General features: G+C 36.1%; 2 long non-coding RNA genes across 6 annotated transcripts; one reads left to right on the plus strand and one right to left on the minus strand.

Annotated features, from left to right (window-relative positions):
- Positions 1 to 9,676: 9,676 nt before the first annotated feature.
- Positions 9,677 to 18,462, minus strand: LOC127125562 (uncharacterized). Its single transcript, XR_007804738.1, has 2 exons — positions 18,214 to 18,462; positions 9,677 to 10,384 (listed from the first exon to the last, which is right to left on the minus strand). It is a non-coding gene; the product is annotated as an uncharacterized LOC127125562 (long non-coding RNA).
- On the plus strand, positions 17,290 to 20,394 carry LOC127125545 (uncharacterized). 5 transcript variants are annotated; one of them, XR_007804710.1, is made up of 5 exons: positions 17,290 to 18,236; positions 18,462 to 18,712; positions 18,847 to 18,978; positions 19,075 to 19,268; positions 19,508 to 20,394. It is a non-coding gene; the product is annotated as an uncharacterized LOC127125545 (long non-coding RNA). The 5 variants fall into 5 exon arrangements; XR_007804718.1 differs by having other exon boundaries at positions 18,462 to 18,603; positions 18,847 to 19,043; positions 19,147 to 19,268; XR_007804699.1 differs by having other exon boundaries at positions 18,462 to 18,603.
- The last annotated feature ends 362 nt before the right edge of the window (positions 20,395 to 20,756 follow it).

A 20,756-nucleotide genomic window follows, 5' to 3' on the forward strand; every position in this document is an offset into this window, starting at 1 on the left:
GATAAATATCTCGCCCCGGGGAATCCGAAATAAACGAATCCCCACTGATAAATCTCAGACAGCACTCCGGCGTCACGGCAACAAATAACCATAAATCCGACTCATAAATAGGACCCACGGAACAAATAGTCACCATCTGAATCACCATCTGAACATGCATCTGAAAGAATCAGCCCTCCCCTCACAGGTAAATTCTAAACAGGTCATCCTAAGGCGGATAATAGTCTCGACAATCGGGCAGAGATACTCAATGGGTTTGCCCTTTCGGGTGTGCCATTGTAGCTCTCCTGAGATCGTCTAAACCAAAGATCCGGGAAATGATCGGTCATCAGAGTCAACAGCCCAAAAGAGATAACCCAACCAAAGTGGAGAACCCCACTGGAAGAGCACTTCTCAGATGAACCTCGTCCGACTTGTGGTATGTCACGTCGCAACAATATGCCCAACCGACACATGAGCGACATGAGACCACGCTAATCCTAGGTGTACACTCGGGCCTGGGTTTTAGCCCCACTCAGAACACCCACCCCAAAGTAACAGAACCACTTGCAGAGGAAGATGGCAACATGACAGTAATGATGCATGCACGTATTAATGCAAGTATATACATGGGTTAGAATAATAAATGCAATAAATAAACAATACAAGCAACCAAAACCAATCCTAGAACGCTAGGAAGGACTCGCTTAGGGACGATGGACCAGCATAGGTCTACATCCAGATATTCCCCAGCAGAGTCGCCAGCTGTCGCATCCTGCGAAAAATCAACCGGCGAGACTCAAAAATAAAACACACAGAGCCGCCACTAAACGTTATTTATCCCAAGATAGGGAAAGGAAACGCTCAGAGAAACCTGGAAAGACATGGTCTCGCGACCAGAGAGAAAGGGTAAGGGAGTCGGTTACGCAAGGGGAAGGTATTAGCACCCCTCACGTCCGTCGTACTCGACGGGATCCACGTTCTAGAAAGATAAGGTTGCTATAAACATACATCACACACACACACAGGGAACGCAGGTGGGGTTAAGAGGAACGAGCTCGATAAGGTATCGCACCTTATGCCTACATATCTTGTCTGGAACAAGAATCAGAGCCACTGTAGTTCGGCTTACGCACGCCAAACAACACAAAACAACACAAACATGCAAGGGTGGCAAACATGGAGCCCGACAACCACTGGATGGAATTACGTCGGCATCCGAACCAAAACACACTCAAAAGGGCAAACGTGGAGCCCGACTGCCAATCACTGGGCTTACGTCGGCATCCGAGCCAAAACACACCGTCAGATAACAAGTAAACACACACAAAAAAGAAAAAGGTTGCCCGGAGTGGTCTCGCACGACCACCTGCCTACATACCTCGTCTGGAACGAGGATCAGGGCGATGTAGTTCCCCTAAACAGGGGAGAAACTCTCTCCTAACCGGAAACAGAGGGAAAAACACGACACTAGGGAGCTGAGACTCGAGCCTAATGTTGTCATGCATCGTTTACCCTAAGTTCGGTTTTCTATCCTACTTGCATAAGCAAACTAACCTAACCAGGAAAGAAGCTAGCACACAAGCATACAATCATATATCAACATTAAATGAGAACAGGCATCTCAAACAAACATGTCAATCAAATAATCACAAAACACCCACTATAACCAAACAAGAGGCTCAATCAATGGGGTTTGACCGCCGAAGCGAGTCGTCTGTACGGGCTGGATTTGCTCTTAACCTTGCCATTACGAGGCTAAGGTGAAGCAGATGATGGATGAAGTGAGGATCAGACCTCACAGCTCTTATCCCTAACCAGGGAGAGCTGACAAATGAGCATGGGTCCAGAATAGGGGAACCCTTTTATACTCGATGACTCTGACACAATGTGCACTGCACAGATCTTGGGCTTTTGATCTCAATGCTACAACCATGTAATGGGAGCAAGGAGAAGACTCAACTGAATAGTGGGGGACAGGTTGCTTGTCCCTACCTTCCACCAATTGCCTTACTTGAAGGACTTTACCTGCTTGGGCTTGAAAAATAAACATACACAAGCATTGCCTCTTAAGGAGGACTTCAGACATTTATTTGCCCGGCCCGGTAACAGCCGGGTCTCCAGACTACATGAAGTCAAGAAGACTTACCTCAATGCCAATTGCTTAAGCAAAGCAAAGCAATAGTTCACAAGGAACTGAGCAACTAAAGTACCTGGAAACAATCAAACTCAATCAGTAATCAATCAGACAAACTATACAGCAAACAATCAAACAGTTTAACCAGTCAAATTATACAAGCTATTGCACAACACAAGGCAAGCTCAAGGCTTAAGCCCAAGCTTCAACACCTACAAAACAATGTTATGTTAGTGTACAAACATCCACAACATCAATTAAAATCAACTTGTATCATTCTCCGTGTACATTATGCTTTTGATCCTGAAAAACCAAGCAAACATTAGCAACTAGACCACTAGGCCAAGCCTAGGGTCCCAAAGCAAGAAAAAAATTAAAACAGCAAGGTATCCACCATCCAACATCAAATTAACATCAAACAAGAGCAAACATCCTTGGTCTCATGTTTATATCATCCATCAAGTTCAATTCATGCACAAAACAATCCATATTGGTTCAAATGAAGCACCAAATATACAAACAGAAGTATTGCATTCAAAGCCATGCCAAAACACATCAAAAAAATCTCAAATTAAATACACCTAAACAGGGGTCAATCAAGGTCTACCATGTCAAATTTGAGCTCAATTGGGCAAATGGAACCATGTCAATGAAAATCAACAAAAACAGACACAATTTCATGCTCCAATTCACACCATCAATGCATACATCCAATTCAAAAATTCATATCTCATTGAAAACAAAAAAGAAATGGATGAGACCAAAACAGGGAGGTCACACAATGTGTCTAGTTCATGCATATCAAATTTCATGGCCATACAATACAATATGAGGATTTCCCAATCAATCTACCAACATGTATCACATGAGCTTGCAATTTCAATCACCAGAAATGAAAAATCATGATCAAATTGAAAAGGCAGTGAAAAATTCTACAAAAATTCATACAACATCCTAACATATCAACAATTCATCATGCAAAATTTCAGCCAATTCCAACATGCATAGGTCATCCAATTAAATTCAACAAGTTGACATCAAGAGGTGTGACACAAATTGTCACACCTAAGTTCCAGAATTTGCTGCTCTCTAACCAGGTATCAAAAATTCATGAAATTTACATATAAATAATCCTTAATGAGTCAAGAACCACCACAAAAATTTTCAAGAATTTATTTTATGATATGAGTATTTCATGACCAAATTGCCAAAATGTATCAAAATGTGACATACATTAGAAAAGCCTATGCCAAATAAAATATTTGCCAAGCACAACTTTGACCAATAGGTCAAAAAAAACCTACACTCAACAAGGAAGCTATAGAAAAAATTTCCATATTTTTAGGAATTTTTTACTATTTTTTATGAATTTTTAAAGGTCCTAAACAATTTTTAATAATTAAATAAAATATCAGAAAATTATGAGTAATAATAATTGGCGCTGGCGGGAAACACAAGTTTCAAAAATTCAAACAGGAATTTGGATCAAACTCAACTTTTCCATCGTCTTCCTCACACATTTTTCCAGAATTTTAAAAAAACGAAGAACATCAAATGTTAACAGAAATGGACGAGGCTATAGTCGTTGGATTCGTCTAATCAAGAGGAACACAAATATCACACTATTACATCCTAAAAGTTCCTAAATCAAGAGAATCGAACAACCTAGGGTTTGCATTCATAACTTCAAATCGCGATTTCTTAAGCTACAGTTCATCATTTGCAATTCTAAAACTATCACCGTGCTCTACATGAAGTGAACTATAGAATGCACATAGCAATTTGGCAAAGCATGAGATTCGAAATTTCTCAAACCTGTAATGGCAGCGGTGATTTCGTTGTTCTTGAGCTTTAATTCCTTCAAACAGTTGCAGTAGGATGATGAGGAAGACAAATGGAACGGTTAGATGCGATTGCAAGAGCTTCTAGCGCGCGAATTCATCATTTCACCATGGATGATGCTTCTTTGACAGCCACGATTTGAAGCTTTTCCTCCTCCAATTTCCAAAAACAGATTGAGGTATTGATGAGAGGAGATGAATGCAAAAAGAATCTCGAAAATTGGTTGAGATTTGATGAAGTTTGATGAAGTTTTGTGTTTATGGTGTTCTTGAGATTTTGAGAGAAAACTTGAGAATTTGGAAAGTTTGAGATCCAATCTTGGTAAAAGTGATTTTCTGTTATGATTATGAAGTGTTTTAGAATATATATGGTAGCTTAATCCATCACTAATCATGTTAATTAGCATTTTGGCTTAATTAGTGAAATTGCAATTTTTCAAATGGAGGGTAAAATGGTCAATTCCTTTAGACAGCTCATGCCAGCTCACAATTGGTTCCAACATGTCCAAAACACCATATGTGAAGTGTAGAAACAATTCCCATTGCAATTGGTCATGTATTTCTCAAACTCACCATGTATTTGCAAAATGTCCATTTTTGTCATTTCCATTTTTCAAGACAAAACTCAAACCATGTGCATTAACCATGAAATGAATATTCAAACACACTTAAAATGCCATTCCTGAGGTGTTGGAAAAAGTCCCATTCAAAAATTCCCAATATTTTGACTTTTGGACGATTTTGCCCCTGGTCCAATTCAGCTGTCCAGTTGAAAAGTGACTTTTTGCCTTGGCCATTTTTGGGAAAATCCAATGATGCACCCTCAAAGTACATGTCAAATGGAGTTTGTGCATATAAAGAACTTGCAATTTGGACAAAGTATGTGGTAGTTATGACCTCCTGATTACGGGTCTTTTCTGAAATTCACTGAGCCATATTTTGCAAACCGTACATTGGATTTTCAAGTTCTTGGACTTTTTGGAAAGGTGAGAACAAGATCTACATCTGTCATGTTGAACAATTTTTCATTTGAAGCTTCCTTGGACTTCTGTTTTTGAGGTCAAAAACTTTCCATTTTTGGAAACTTCAGTTACAAGTCACTTGCTATTTTTGGCAGTTTCTGTCCTGACTTGATTTTCTTCATTTTTAAGCATTGAGATGTCATTCAACACTTGTTCCAACATGAATGAAGTGTCTTCAACTCATTTCCACCTCCAAATCCATCAGATCATGTACAGTTGACCACAGTTGACTTTTCATCTGACAGATGAATCCGGCAATGCATAGATCAAATTGAACCCCAATCTTCAACTGAAATGGCTCAAGGGTGATACCCTAGCCTCCATAATCACCATATAATCACAAAATGAACCTCATAACCATCAGAAACCTCATCTCCTGATCCAGCCCTGATTGGCCCAATACAACTGATTAGGGTTGACCTGTGGTCAAAACCCTAATCTCAAGGAACCTTCTTCAATCTCCTGATGACATCCAACCATGATGATGATGATGTATCATTGCAATCAAGATGAAGACCAATATCCTTGGGAATTATGAAACCCTAATTCACAGCCCAATCCTCAGATGGCCATGATCAATCAATAAACCCTAGGCGTGCACTTGACTTCCTACCTCCTGATTAAGACTTGGGAAGATAGCTTGCACAATGTAACCACATGTTATGCAATATGAAATGCCTAATGTCCTAATATGAAATGCAAATATGTTAATGCTAGTCCCAAGAGAGGAGGGCAAATTTTGAGGTGTTACAACATGCTACCAAATTTAATCACTCGTTTATTCTTTGATTCATTATGTCTTTTAATCGCATTAATACAGAAAATACAGAAAATAAACAACTATCAGATGCATGGTTTCGTAAGTGGCTCTGATACCACTGAAGGAGAATAGCGATCCAAAATGCAACAAAATTTTAAAAAAAAATCTCCTTTAGTGATCCTTACGAATGGGCATGATCAGTGATAGAATTGTTACCTCTTGTGGCGATTGAAAACTTTGATGCAGATCTACGGAGCGATCACGAATGTTGAATGGTGATAACGCCTCTACTCAGTCCACACGAACGGATTCCTTCAATCTCAGTGCCGGCTGCTATGAATGAAGGATTTAAGTGTATGTGTGTGTGTGTGTGTGTGTGTGTGTGTGTGTGAGAGAGAGAGAGAGAGAGAGAGAGAGAGAGAGAGAAACGAAATTGCAACTGCATAAATGCTTCTGCACAAGGGTTCTATTTATAGAACCACTTGTGTGGGCTGCAAGCTAAAAAGTCCGCTTAAGTGTATGTGACCCATATCTTATAATATGCCAAAATCACTTAAGCGCATGGTACCTTACCAGATTTCGTATTCTACTTAAGTACACTGTACCTTACGATGTTCTATAATTCACTTAAGTGCATCGTACCTTACGATGTTCCTTAGTTACTTTATCTCTCATCAATCCGTCATTTTGTGTGTGACCCTGTAGGTTTTCGCGGCATTGACAATTATATTAAATCACGTATTTAACATAATAAATAGTAAGCGGTATCTAACAACACATCACTGCTACCCAAGATATGAAAATGTCATGTGATCTGACAAATCCTTTTGTGATAATACTTATGTGTACAATTACCTTTTTGCCCTTATGTCTATATTGAACACAAGGCATAAATCGTGTCATCCTTGTCCAGTTCAATATTGGGCCCGTAGACATTTATCCTGTTATGCAGAACGGGAAAATTCCATCTAGGTCACTCATGTCCCTCAGCATGCTTCATGGAGTACTCATGATTAAGTCACGCTTGATACATTAAATGGACTAGCTATTCTAGGGACTTTATTAAACAAACATAACAAAGAAAAAGCCTTTTATTATTAATAAATAATTTGATACAAGTACCAAAAGTATTGGCCTCTAGGGCTTACACCAACAACCTAGCCTTAAAAAGCTATATTTTTCACTTATGGTTTAATGGTAATTGATTATAGTTATGTTGTAATCGATTACGAGTTTACAAAATTCAAATTTTATGAAACATTACAAAGTTGTAATCGATTATAGCCTTAATCGTAATTGATTACGAGTTGAAAAATAACACTTTTTTCATAATGAAACGTGTTTGTAAATCATTGTAAGGCTTCATGAAATAATTTCATACTTATGCATCCATTAGTAGGGGTTTTTAGAAGTGTATATAAAGCATTGTACACTAAAAAATAAATTAACAACTTTTACATAATCATTTACATAATTCAAAGATCATTTTTAAGAAACATTCTTCTTTAAGATGGTTTGAAACTTGTAAACTTTCAAAAATCAGAAAAGTTTCAAAACCAAAATAGAATTTGAGTAGTTATGTGATATACTTTGAACTATGATATTAAGAAAAGAAAATATATAATTCCAAGATTGGATGTTACATTCAATAGCCTACTACATTATTCATTTCTCAACAAAATTTAAGTATTTTTATATTTCATCATATAGTGTTGGTGAAAGGTGTTTGTAAATAGAAAGTGGTGTACTTGTCATTTTTTGTGAGAATCATCATAGTGTTCGGTGATTGTTGAAAAGGTTCTATGAGTCTGGGAGATTTAGAGTCCATCATAAGGTTTAATGTTTGTGTATGTATTAGAAGGTTGTAAATAGGTGTTGGAAAATACTTTTACAAGGATATTAAACATAGTGGATAATCCTTCAATGAGTAAAGGAACTAAATGTACCATTAAGTTGGTAAGAGGAACTAGTATAAATTTGGTGTATTCTTTGTCTTTATGCCTTAAATTTTTTGAACTTTACATTTATCTTAAAGTATCATTCATACCATTGCTTCTAATAAAATTACAACTTAAGAAACATTGCATAAAATTGAGAAAAAATTAGCTTTCCTAATTCACCCCCCATCTTCCTGTATATTGCATCTCATAGTTACATTTGGTATTAGAGAAAGAGTTATGTAATTTGCTCCTCGATCCATAATAACTGGATTTCATAAAACCTTTGTTAGGAGAAGGAAATGGCGTTAAAAAACGACTTAGTTTCACCGATGAATGTTACGAATTTTGGAATATTATAATGCAAATATTTCTGGAATCACAAGGGGTAGAAGTTTGGAAATCTGTGAAAAATGGTCCATTCATTCCTAATATAGTTATCGGAGGTGTAAATCGACCAAAAGCTGAAGATACATGGAATGGAGAGGATAACCATATAATCTGAAGCAATCAGGCCTTATGTGCCCATATTTTCCATAGTGGTGACATATCTGCGGTTGATTCTTATTTTTCCTATGAGAAGGTGACACGTGTTTAGCATGATGCTGGGATATGCGGTCTAAGTTCAAAACTCCAGTCTTCCTATTACGAGGAACAAACTTTTTAGGCATAATTTTATCCTTATTGTTCATGGACCTGGGTTCAAACCATATTCCTTTCATGTGTGTGGACATCTTCCCAACCTCCAATAGTTTATCTAACATTTTAGACCCATTGTTCAACATTTAAATAGACTTTGATATATTGTCTAATTGGGATTTTACCATGTGTTTTCTTCTTTCAAATCTGAAAAGTTTGAACTTTGCTTCTTTTTTTCTAGAAGTAGAGATCTTAGAGTATTCTTCAGTGTCTCTTCTCTTAAGCAAGATTCCTTCCATTTAGTAAGTAATATTCTGAAGGATTCTGCTAGTTTTCCTTCAGTCAAAACTTCTTCATCAGACTAACTGCTAGAATCATATTTTTCCAGTGAAATCCTTCACCTTATTTGATCCTTCTCCTTTGCTTTCATCATCAGATTCTGGCCAAGCTACAAACAACCTCTTCTTTTGATACTTCATAAAGGTAGGACATTCTGCTCTAAAGTATCCATAACCTTCACATTCAAAGTACTGAGTACCCTTCCCATCATTTGCTTCTTCTTCATTCAAATATTTATTATGGGGAATGATGTTATACCTCTTATCTTAGCCATTTTTCTTCCACTTCTTGTCTAGTTCCTTCAAGGTTTTGTTGAACTTTTTCCCAAGAAGAGCAATATCATCTGCCAAGTTCTCTTCATTAACACCTTGACTTCCAGCTTCCTCAAAGTTGGATAGAAAGGATATACCTTTTCTTCTTATTTTTTTAACCTTTCATTGATGGACATCTCAAAGGTTTGTAGGGAACCAATGAGTTCATCAACCTTCATACTTGATGGTTGCAGTATTCAACATCAAAAGTAAGTATTTGTTTACCGTATCCACATGGACTCATGCGATATTAATGTCGTTCAATTGTTGATATAGTTTAAGTGAAAAGTTATCGAGTTGTTTGTTTTCATAAAGTAGATAATGTAAAAACGATGGTTTGATAAGTAAAGTTCAAAGATAAGACAACTTGTTGGGATTGGGGTTCATCCACCAATTATGCACATATTCTTTTGATCATTTATACATATATATATATTAATTGTTTGATCAATATTATCCTGTATCACTCATTGGCAGTGTTTATGTCTAAACCCTGATGAGAGTTCAACTGTATTGTTTAATCGATGATCTCTCAGCCTATTAAATAATACAGTAGTATTAAGATTCGATATTATGGTGAATGTTAAACCTAAATTTATGTCTAGAGTTTACCATCTAACAAATTATTATCCTAGATCGAGATTCAAAGAGTGTTTCTCAATAACTACTCAAATCTATAATTTAAACACGTAAACAAGGATAACACCAATATCAATAAACAACTAATTCATATATAACACCATGATCATAATGAATACATACGTTATTGATGGATTACATCCAATCCCAACAAGAAATATATTTAGCTAGTCATAGTAGGTTTGATTACAAATGAGAAGAAATAAAGATGGATGAGCATCAATGGTGATTTCCTGACGATTGATCGATATCCAACTTGTATTCTTCGAGTTCTCCTTTTTTATATGTATCTCTCTTTCTAAAGTTATATTTTCTCTCCAAATTCTCCAAGCATCTTTCCTCAAGGAAATGTTTCTGAAACTATATATAATGGTCGTGTCATGTTACTCTCGTCTGACGAGTTGTTGCCTCACCTGGCGAGCAACCTTTCTTCACCCTGAAGTATATGCCAACTCAGCATCTTAAACCGCCTTATCTCACCTGGCGAGTAAAAGGATCGTCTGGCGAGCTTCCTCGCTGCAACCTCACTTGGAGAGAATGGAACATTTTGATTATAGAAAGTCTCTGACTTGTCTCGCTTGGTGCTCGATGAAGCTTCGCTGGGCGAGATGGCTCGCTTGAGGCTCGCCTGGTGAGAAGGATGATTTTTTCTTTTGTTTCTCCATTCCTGAGCCTCGTTATTTTCTTGTTGGGAAAGCCTTCGCCTGGGCCTCGCTATATGCTCGCTTGATGAACATGCAATATCTTTTCTTTCTTGCTTTGTGTTCCAATCTTGGTTAACTGTAGAAATTCCCGCACAATAGCAAAAAAATCATAGAGCACAACACTTATATGTTTCAAACTTAATCCTATTAAATATTTGAGGATATTAATGGTAGAAAACAATAATTCAAATCAATAAGTGCCAAAATTTAATATGGTCAAATACCATCTTTTGGAACTTATTAAATTCTTCCCAACTTGAATCTTTGTTTGTCCTCAATCAAAGTCTTAAAAAACATTTTCAAATGCAAGAAGTTTTCACCAAGCTTCATGATCAATATTACATTTAAAACAAATGAAGAAAATGTATGGTTCAAGTGTAGAATGCATGTGTGAAGGTTATACTTATTACTTTTTTAGAATCAAAACATGAATATAAATTAAGTTCTAAACACAATTTTCATGTCATACATTTTAAAGCAATAACATAATTCTACTTGAATCATCCTAACACACTTCTTCATAAAATGGATGAAGAACTTTGAATTCAATCATGTGAGAAGTGAACTCTCATAGAATAACCTTGCTAACATCTTGATCAACTAATGTATTCATCTAAATAATTCACTTAGAAATTATGAAAGCATATATCACTAAGGACTTATTCATGGTTGTAGTTTGGTCAAGTTTCAAAAGGAAATGTCATTTCTAAGGATATTGAAACAAGAATGGTCCAAGTTAATGAAGAGCATCTCAAAAGTGTAAATTATCCACACTTACATTTTCTTATTTTCTTTTCCACCCTTTAAGATCTTTTGATGCACCACTTTTATTTTATTTTCTTTCCTTTCCTTTATTTCTTTTTCTTTCTTTACTTTTCTTTCTCTTTTATTTTTTCATTGCATCTTTATTTTCCTTTGTTCATTTTTCTTATTTTTCTTGTCCATGAAGCAACCTCTCCCCAACTTAAGCAATTCTCAATTTCCTTTTTAAAAAGATACTCTTCATTCTTGGCAAGGAGCATTAATTAAGGTCAGTTTAAGGGTTTGCTTTCAAGGAAATACTAGAGTTGGTCAATTATGAACTTTTTTATTTTTGGATAAAAGACAACAAATTCACCAAGTGGTTTACTTAGTGATTTTTTTGAGTTCAAAATTGATTCATTCGTGAATTTTTGCTCAAAGGGGTTTTGCAAATGCTCACTCATTCACCAGGTAGGATGAGGCTCTTTTAGGCTCGGTGGGTTTTCTAAACAACAAAAATTGCCTTGATCCTTTATATGCTTTCACATATTTAAAAATAAATGTAAGTATTTGACATGAATTGAATAAGTTAAAACAAGAATTATCGGTCATCCTGAGCATATAAGTGAATAATGGACAACTTTCTCACAATTTATGGTTTAAACCTCAGTGATTAAAGCATGCAACTTATTTTTGCAAAATGATGCATGAAATGATTTTGTATGAAGCACAAGGTTCAAATTCATGCTAATATTTTACAAAACAATAAACATGTACCTTACTTGTGTGCAATTCATCCAAAGTTCTTATCATCACCACTACATTTTTGTTGATTTTCTAGACCAATCTTAAAAACAAACACACAGAATTTGTTGCACAATTTTAAAAAACTAATTAAACAAACTATTTAATTAATAGACTAATTATAAAGAACCAACGTCCAAAAGTCATGGTGAAACACCAACAAAGTATCCCATATTCAAACAAATAGTGTGATCATTACAGGATAAAATGAATCAGAAAGCAATAAAATAAATAATGTAAATGACTGAAAGCTTTAAAAATATCACTCAGTTATGGCGAGCTTTCTTGTCGGTCATCCACATCCTAATCGTTAATCTCTCCATATGATTCTTCACTTGATCTTGTCTTTGTTTCCTCGGATTCTTCTTATTCATTACCAGTAATTGTTGCCTCCCCTTGGTTGCATTGCATGTCCCCAGGCTAGTTAATATGTTCCTTGAACACTCCTAGTTCCATCATCTACTGGCTTTCCTCCTTAGGTATCCCTATCTATAACTGAAGTATATATATATAGAATCCTACATAAATATAAAAGGTATATGGTTTGACTCATTTTGGTCTTGAGTATGAGAAAAAGCAGCTCTCACCCTTGGGTCCCAATCACAAAAACAACAGTTAGTTATAGCTAGAGGGTTGGCATGTGCATGTTTGATTCCTCTGGTTCTCCTATGGGTACAATACCTAGAGATATATACATCATCAATATGTCATGTGATAGTCTCTTGAACATGAGGTGGTAAAACCATGTGTGTGCTCATGCATAATCCCATGATTAACCAGGATATACCAGAGGGCATGAAGGTTTTTCTCCTGGTTGAGAACCACTTTCCACCACCATTTTGAGTTTGTTATCTATAATGCGAGCCACATCCACACGCCTTCCCTTGACAAGGTAAAATAGAAGGTTTGTAGTATCTAAGGTGAAGGTAGAAGTATGGCTTCTAAGTCTTATGTTATAAAGGAATATAAGGATAAAAACTTGAGCAACTGGAGATAGGTCATCTCTCTAATATCTAATGGGTACTCCTAAAGTGTTTAGCTAAACACTTCAGCCTTCAAGCAAGATTGCTGCAAAAATTTCTTCAATGTTCAATGTCATTTGGAGAGATTTACCATAAGGGCATAAACCGCTTTCCTTTATAATCAGAGGATTTCTCAGAAATTCATTAATTATGTCTCTGTTGAAGTTGATGACTCTACCTCTCACCATTGATGTAAACGATAAGGCTTCACCCTCAGATGAAAAAGCATTAGCATAAAATTCCTGAACTACATTATGATTCAAATTTTCGTATGGATTGATCAAAGTCCCCACTTCCTTAATTCTAAGTATTGAGCCATTAACTTAGGGTTTCCTTTTGGGTTTATGGAAAATCTCTTTTCAGCCCAAATTCTTCTGGTTGTAAGTTTTTTAACATGCCTTCTTGTTCAACACCTAGGAACCTTGAATCATCAAAAGGTATTTGGGTCCTAAAAGTGCTTGATGCATTTGGTATTTGCTTCTTCGATAACACATTATTTTTTGGAGTCATTCCTAAGTTGCAGCTTTTGAATGAAACTCTAAAAGTTTGAAAGGTTGAAAGTGATATGTGGTAACGGGCATGCAATAGAAATCAAAGTATGTGAAAGAGATCTTTGAAAAATGTTTTCAATGAGGTCAAATGAACAATTTTAAAAATTCCCACCTATTTTGGAGTAAAAAATATGTGCACAAAAAAAGAAAAGTGGGTAGATGTTCGGTGCTAGCAGTAAATGGAATTTAATTCATTTACTAAATCTGCAATGCTCGCCTGGTAAGACAGAGCGAGCAATCAGCGAAAACATATAGAATTGTCTCTCATAGAGAAGGAATTCTCCCCTAGAGAGCTTGCCAAATTCAAGTTTTTCTACAAAAAATTTCACATGAATTTGTATGTCACTTTTACTCTTTTCAAACCTACTATGCAATAAAACTTTTAAACACTTACAAAGTTGGGTTACCCCTTAACAAGCGCTTGTTTAACATCATTAGCTCAATACATGTTTTGTGATTCAGAGATCTGTTGGTGGGGTGGTTGTGGTGACTTCAGTAATCTCACCATCTAGACATTTGTTTGAATTTTGTTCTTTGAAATTCCAATCCTCCTTTGAAGGTACTTCTTCCAAATTCTTTGCATCACACACCATCATTTTGGTAAGCATGTTTCTTACTGACTTGGTAACTTTGGAAAGCCCTTGGTAACTTGATTGGAATATTTGGTTTGTTCACATTTCAACTCTTCTAATGTCGTCCTAAGAATATGAGCTTCTGTTTATGTGTTTTGCTCATTCAAGCATTCCTTAACCCTCATTGTTTTCTATGCTTGTCTTGATGAATGTTTTTGCACATCCATGATCATTTCATCAGTTGCATCTAGGTTAAAACAAACTCTCTTTTCTCTTGGATTCTGCATTGCTTCAAACAGTTTAAAACTTACTTCTTCATCTTGGACTCGAATCTTCATTATTCCATCATCAACATCAATAATCATTCGTGCAGTTTCCGTGAATGGTCGTCCCAAGGTTAGAGGAGTATCATCATCCACTTCAATGTCCGGTACCACAAAATCAATAGGAAACAAAAATTTATTCACCTTGACCAAAACATCATCAACTCGTATGGTTGTGTGATGGATTTGTCGGCTAGTTGTAGTGTTATCTTTGTATTCTTCATTTCCAAATCACTTATCCACATGATTACTGATAATGGTATCAGATTTATACATGAACCAAAATCAGTCAGTGATTTTCCTATGTTCACGCTTCCTATGGTGACAGGTATCATGACACAGCCATGATCTTTCTCCTTTTATGGAAGGGATCTATGAATAATGACACTACAACTTGCGCCTAAATGAATAGTCTCCTCATCAGTATATCGTCTCTTTTTTATAAGAATCTCTTTCATGAACTAGGAGTATGTCAGCATCTATTCCAAAACTTCTGCAAACGGGATATTGATTTACAACCCTTTGAAAATATCCAGAAATCTCACATACCGACTTTCCTTGTTTTTCTTGACATGGGCTTGAGGATACCGAATATTTTTCATTGGAGGACTCTTCATCTTTTCTTTTCCTTTCATCTGATTTTTCTATTTTTGCTTATCACTCATTATTTTCTCATTATTTTTTGTTTCCTTTTCAACTAATGCTTCTTTATTTTATTGTTCTTCTTCCCCTCCTCGCTTTCTTTTATCTCTCCCTCTTATTTTTCAACCATAACTCTTTCTTTTTCTAGATTTCCACTGACTCCAGTTTTAATCACTATACATCTACGAGTTGTAATTGCTTTACAATATTCCATTATATTATTTTGTGTGTTGGCGGTAAAGGTTCCTGCTTGTTGATCAGCTAATTATTTTGAAATTTCCCAACTTGCGTTTTAATATTCTTTATCAAAGCATCAATATTTTCTGATTTGCAATTGACGTTTTCATAAAATGATTCAAGGTGTCTTCCAACTTTGAAGTTTTGTCTGGTTGTAAAGGATTCTGATTGGAATTCTAATAAGGGTCCTTTCTATTCGACGACCATGTATTTTGTCTCCAACCTTAACCATAACTTGTGTTGTTTCTGCATTGATAGCCTTGATTACCTTGATATGGTGCTTGCCTTTTGTAGCGGTAAATTCATGACCATCAAGTTATGGATAAACCCGACGTCAATAAAACCAGAGTCGCCACCACGCTTTTATTGTTTCCAAAGGAAAATAGAAAAGTACGAACAAAACCCAAGGATAAGAAGTTTTCAAATCAAAAATAATAAAATGCCAGAGATTACAGGTAAGGGGGTTGGTTACACAGAGGGAAGGTGTTAGCACCCAAAGTGTCCTAGGTACTCATATGTGTCGCATCTCGAAAAATACGATCCATCGCGATAGTCGCGGAAAAATTTATGTTCGAATAGAGTCGCCACCGAACTTTATTCATCCCAAATAAAGGAATAGGAAAATATGGATAAAACCTTTGAAAAAATAGAATAATGGTCGTCGCAACCATATTCGGGTTCAGGAGTCGATTACGCAAGGGGAAGGTATTAGCATACCTCACGTCCGTTGTACTCAACGGGAACCTTTTAGTCTAATTTGCTATTTGAATGTTAGTTGAATGTTACTTGTTTTCTTCGAGTGATAAAATATTGAAAAGAGATGGATGAAAACCTCATAAGGGGGAAAAGGGAGGTTTTTTATTAGTGTGTTTGCCAAGATATCGCAATTTCATGCCTACGTATCCTTATAGTGCAATAAGGAAATTAGAGCATTCGTAGTTCGGGGAACTGCGGTTTATTGGTGTCTTTTAATGAACGACTATGTAGATCATGCTCTAAAGGCTAAACATTGGCTTGTCTACTCTCGGCGGAGGCTTAAGCACCCGTTTGTTGTGCGCATTAGAAAGGATTAAACAGTGTTCTTTTTGAAAAGAGTTTTGGTCACGCAGGGGTGACAAGTTGAATTAATATGTTAGATGTTTTGTTTGATTTGTTTTGATCGCACGGAGGCGAGGACAAATAGATTTGATGTGTTTAAGATATTTTTGAAGAACGAAAAAAGATTGAGTAATATGGTGCACACCAATCATTTGATTCTTTCGAGGAATAATAAGGTGAGCGCCTTCTACTCCTTTTTTCGTTTAAATTATTATTGAAAGTTGTTTGCGGAAATTGAATATGCGTGGTAGTGAGGCGTGCACCTCCCACTTTCTTATTCAAGAAATGGTGAGGTGTGTGCCATTCATTCCTTTATCCAATGTTCGTTTAACATGTTTTAATCGGCAGACGAAAAATTGAGCAATATGACGAGCGCCAATCATTCAATTATTCGAGAGATGGTGAGGCGAACGCCTCCCATTCTTTCATCATCCGAAATTTAATTATTGAAATAAAGTCTTTTAAAAATTTCAGTTGGTTCAGAAAAATAATTTGAATTTGTAAGATTGCGACTTTAATTGAACTACAAGAATTCAAGCAATATGGCGTGCGCCAATCATTCGAGTACTTGAGAAATAGTGAAGCGAACGCTTAATATGTTCTTTTTCATCCGAAGTTTATAAAAGAAATATATTTTTAAGTATTAAATTAATTTAGGAAGATAACTTGAATTTGTGAGTTTTTTAGGGTTTTAATTGAATGACGAAAATTCGAGCAATATGACGAACGTCAATTATTCGAACAAGCGAGAGATAGTAAAGCGGATGCTTACTATTCTCTTTTACATCCAAAAATTAAGAATTAAAAGTTTTAAGGAGTATTTTAATTAAATATTTTGCATTCGATTTTAGAAGAAAAGTACTTGGTGTTGGACCAAGACTAGACTCACCTTAGGAATATGAAATTTTGATTACCTTAACAATTATCATCCTATTTAATTGATTGCAATTATCTAACGAAATAAATAAATCAAATACGAAACAATGATAATAATCCCACTCATATTAATAAACATTTTACTATTATTATGAACCATAATTGTTGTGTTAATCCAATGTCTAACTAGAAACTTTAAATAAAATGAAAAAAAGAGTAAATAAAATAAACAAACAAGAGGGTGTCTGTGGAGTAAAAAGTGGGATTTTAGTTGTGGCCCGCTAGAGTAGGTAAAGGCCCACACGCATCCAAGCCTTCCATCTGGTCTGGTCGGGTCCAAGGCCCAAAGCTGATCCAGCTCAACGAAACCCTAACTGGAAACTAAACAAACAGACAAAAGGGAGAACCGGAGGTGGATCCCTTCTAGCATCTGCCACACGTTCAACTTATGCATGGGGAATCACTTGTGAATTAATGCAATATTGGTAATCAATGCATGACAGACATGAGGCAAACCACACGTTACCACTTCCCAAAATGCAGTGCACGAAACCCAACCTCTTAAATGTTCATAATACCAATTGATAGCCACCATTTAAACAATATAAAAGCCATAGAGAATATAACTTTATCTCTCTCACTCAAAGGGATCTTAACTCGAGTTGTCTCTCCATCTATGCTTTTCCCTTCTTCTTTTCAAGACCCAACAGAAACTCACTAAAAATCTAAACCTACAATTTCTTGATGAACACCATGAAGGCATTCATCAATTTTCCAGAAATTAGCAAAAACGATTCCCTTTAAGAAGAACAAAACCTAAACCCCTCTCATAAATCCAAATATAAACCCAGAATTCCTATAAGAACAAACAAATTAGAGATCTTCTACAACAAAACCTAACAGCATAATCATATCAAAATCTAACAAGCCAACAAGCAATTAATCATGAGGAATGCACAAGCAAGTGTTCAACATCATATTTCAAACAAGAAATCAACAAAAAATAGTGAATAAGGCTTAGTTTTTCCGGCGAGGGTACCGTTAATAAATATTGACCTCGCGGTAAGTCGTCCTTCTCACTCTTTCCTCTGACTCTTTGTCTACTCCTTTCCTTCTTCTATGTGCTTGAATCTTCTTGTTGCATTATAGATTGGTGGGCTTAGCTCAAACGATTCAGAATTTCAGTTAAAAATTATGAATGTTTTTTGTGTTATGAGCTTTAATAAATGGTTTTTTTGTGGAAAATATAGCAGAGTAACAATGTTTTTCTTTTTTTTCCTTTTACAGCGATCAGGGTCTCCCTTTATATAGAATCAGGTGAGGTCTTAAAAAATCGTCTGCAAATTGCATGCTGGCAAAAGCTCTAATCCGTTAGAGAAGATTTTCTCGAGATATGGTGGGGACCAATACTCATATCTTTGAAATTGTTGTGAGTCCTTTTGCATTTTAGTCTGTAGTGATGTATTTTAGTCTGTTTAAAACTCGGGTGGTCCAACCCTCTTGGTATGACGTCACCTTTTGAATTCAGCATTTGTTATGTGAGTACTTTGGTGGAATTGCTTATGTACTATAGTTTATGTTTTTATTGTTCTGATTAGATTTCCTCTGCATAGCCAATATTCTTCTTGCGTATGAATGATATAATTTCTTCTTACACACTTGATTTTTGCAGGTTATAATTGTGAACTCATGTTGCAATTTTGACAGTACTGGATAGATCCCTAGTATTAAAAGAAAGCGTCAACATCCACAAGCGTTCCCATCATGTGCAGATTCTGAATTCTCTAAGCATTTTGCATTTCGGGTATGAAGTCTTATCAAAACACAGTTCATGCCTGGAGAGTATATGATGCTGACTTTACCGAATATGTATTTAACCCTTGGTTATCCTTGTTAACAGGGCCACTATTTCGAGCTGATACTCCCTTGTTTTTGAGCTGATACGCAGATACTGATTTTGTCGCTATTGCAGGGCACTGAAATGTATTGATGGATTGGTTGATTCCTGCAGGCCTGTTGGGAGCACTTGATCTTCTACAAGACGGCGTGATCTTCATGGCCCGACAAGTCCATATTCACTTGATCTAATACACGGTATGCCTTGGTTCATTATGTCTTTCTTCATGGACACGATTCGAATTATATTGCATCTTCTTTGGGACCACTGTTGATAATAGCATCAGCAGTAACTTGAATAGGGTTTTGATCATCTAGCAAGTGAATGATCTTCATGGCATGCTTAATAATCCCCAAAGCCTTGAGTTTCTTTCCATTGTTTCGGTTGTGCATCAGGAGGGAGTTGGTAACTCTTGATGATTCGTTTTTTCTTGCAGGTTGTACGCATGTTGGTTTGGCAATGCGATTAGAAAGCAATTTGAAAACTCGGGAATGGCTCCAATGCAGGCTTGATGTCATTCCATACATATTGCGGAATTGTTGTTAACGACGATACTACACTTGGGAGGAAAACTCAATATTTTTATCAATTGGGGCATTTGGATGGGAAACGGAAAGAGCGCGAGCAAATTCTTCGAAACCAAGTATCCCATTATGTTTTGTACCCAACAAGTCAAATACCTGATCGGTAAACAAACTGTCCTTTTTACTCGTCTTGAATAATGCCAAGTGAAACTCTTCCTTGTTGATCAGTTCATCGTCAATCACATCACTACTTATATCTTTTTTTTAAAAAGAGCTCGTAGAATGCTTTGATTTTACTTACACTGAAAACTATCTCCTTCGCAAGGATTTCAGGGTCTTCAAGACCAGTTGTCTACTTAAGGTCACAATGTCGCAATAGAGGCGTAAATAAAAGCTTAGATCTCTCTATGCACTGTAACATGATATTTCTTACAGCTCAAAATCAAAGTATTCCATAGCTTTTAACCATTTCCAATATCAGCTGGCCAAGTCACATGAACGATGATTGACGAGGTATGGGGTACAACTTCTCGCAATATTGAGGTCGAATCATCGTAGCTTGAGGATTTTGTAGTATGATTCCGTTATTAGTAGAAGCTCAGTTAGGAATACTAGGATATTATAAATGAATATGTATGATTCAGGTGTTGTCGGTTTTTTTTCGGTTCTATTTTCATGGCTTTTGGCATTGCATTCGGTATCTTATACGTCATGGTTTCAATGTTACAATGTACTGCTCTTGTTATACTTTGTTGTAACTTTTTAATCCAATTTCCTACTATGCTGCTCTTGGAATGTATTTGGTGTATTTCTAGTTCGTGATGTTTTGGTGTTGCACGGGAATGGCTTTGCGTCATCTTGCTGAGAAAATGTTGCAGCACGATTCAGACTTGGCCTTGAACGGCAAGGACAATGTTGTGTTAAGCACACTGTTTTATTGAATTTCTTTATTAAAAATATGATCTTGCTGTAACTCTCTTCTTTTGCTTTGCTTAAAACCATGTGGATTTTGGCCATGAAATGTGGACATTTGAAGTATGTTTAAACGGAATGTTCTTTCTTTGTTAAAAAGGTATGATTATTGTGGATGTATAATGGATTGATAAAAGATTGGGAATATGGGAGCAAAACAATTGGAATTGGGTTACATCGGATCAATGC

The sequence above is a fragment of the Lathyrus oleraceus genome, chromosome 1 (assembly GCF_024323335.1).
Source record: "Lathyrus oleraceus cultivar Zhongwan6 chromosome 1, CAAS_Psat_ZW6_1.0, whole genome shotgun sequence".
Lineage (NCBI taxonomy): Eukaryota > Viridiplantae > Streptophyta > Magnoliopsida > Fabales > Fabaceae > Lathyrus > Lathyrus oleraceus.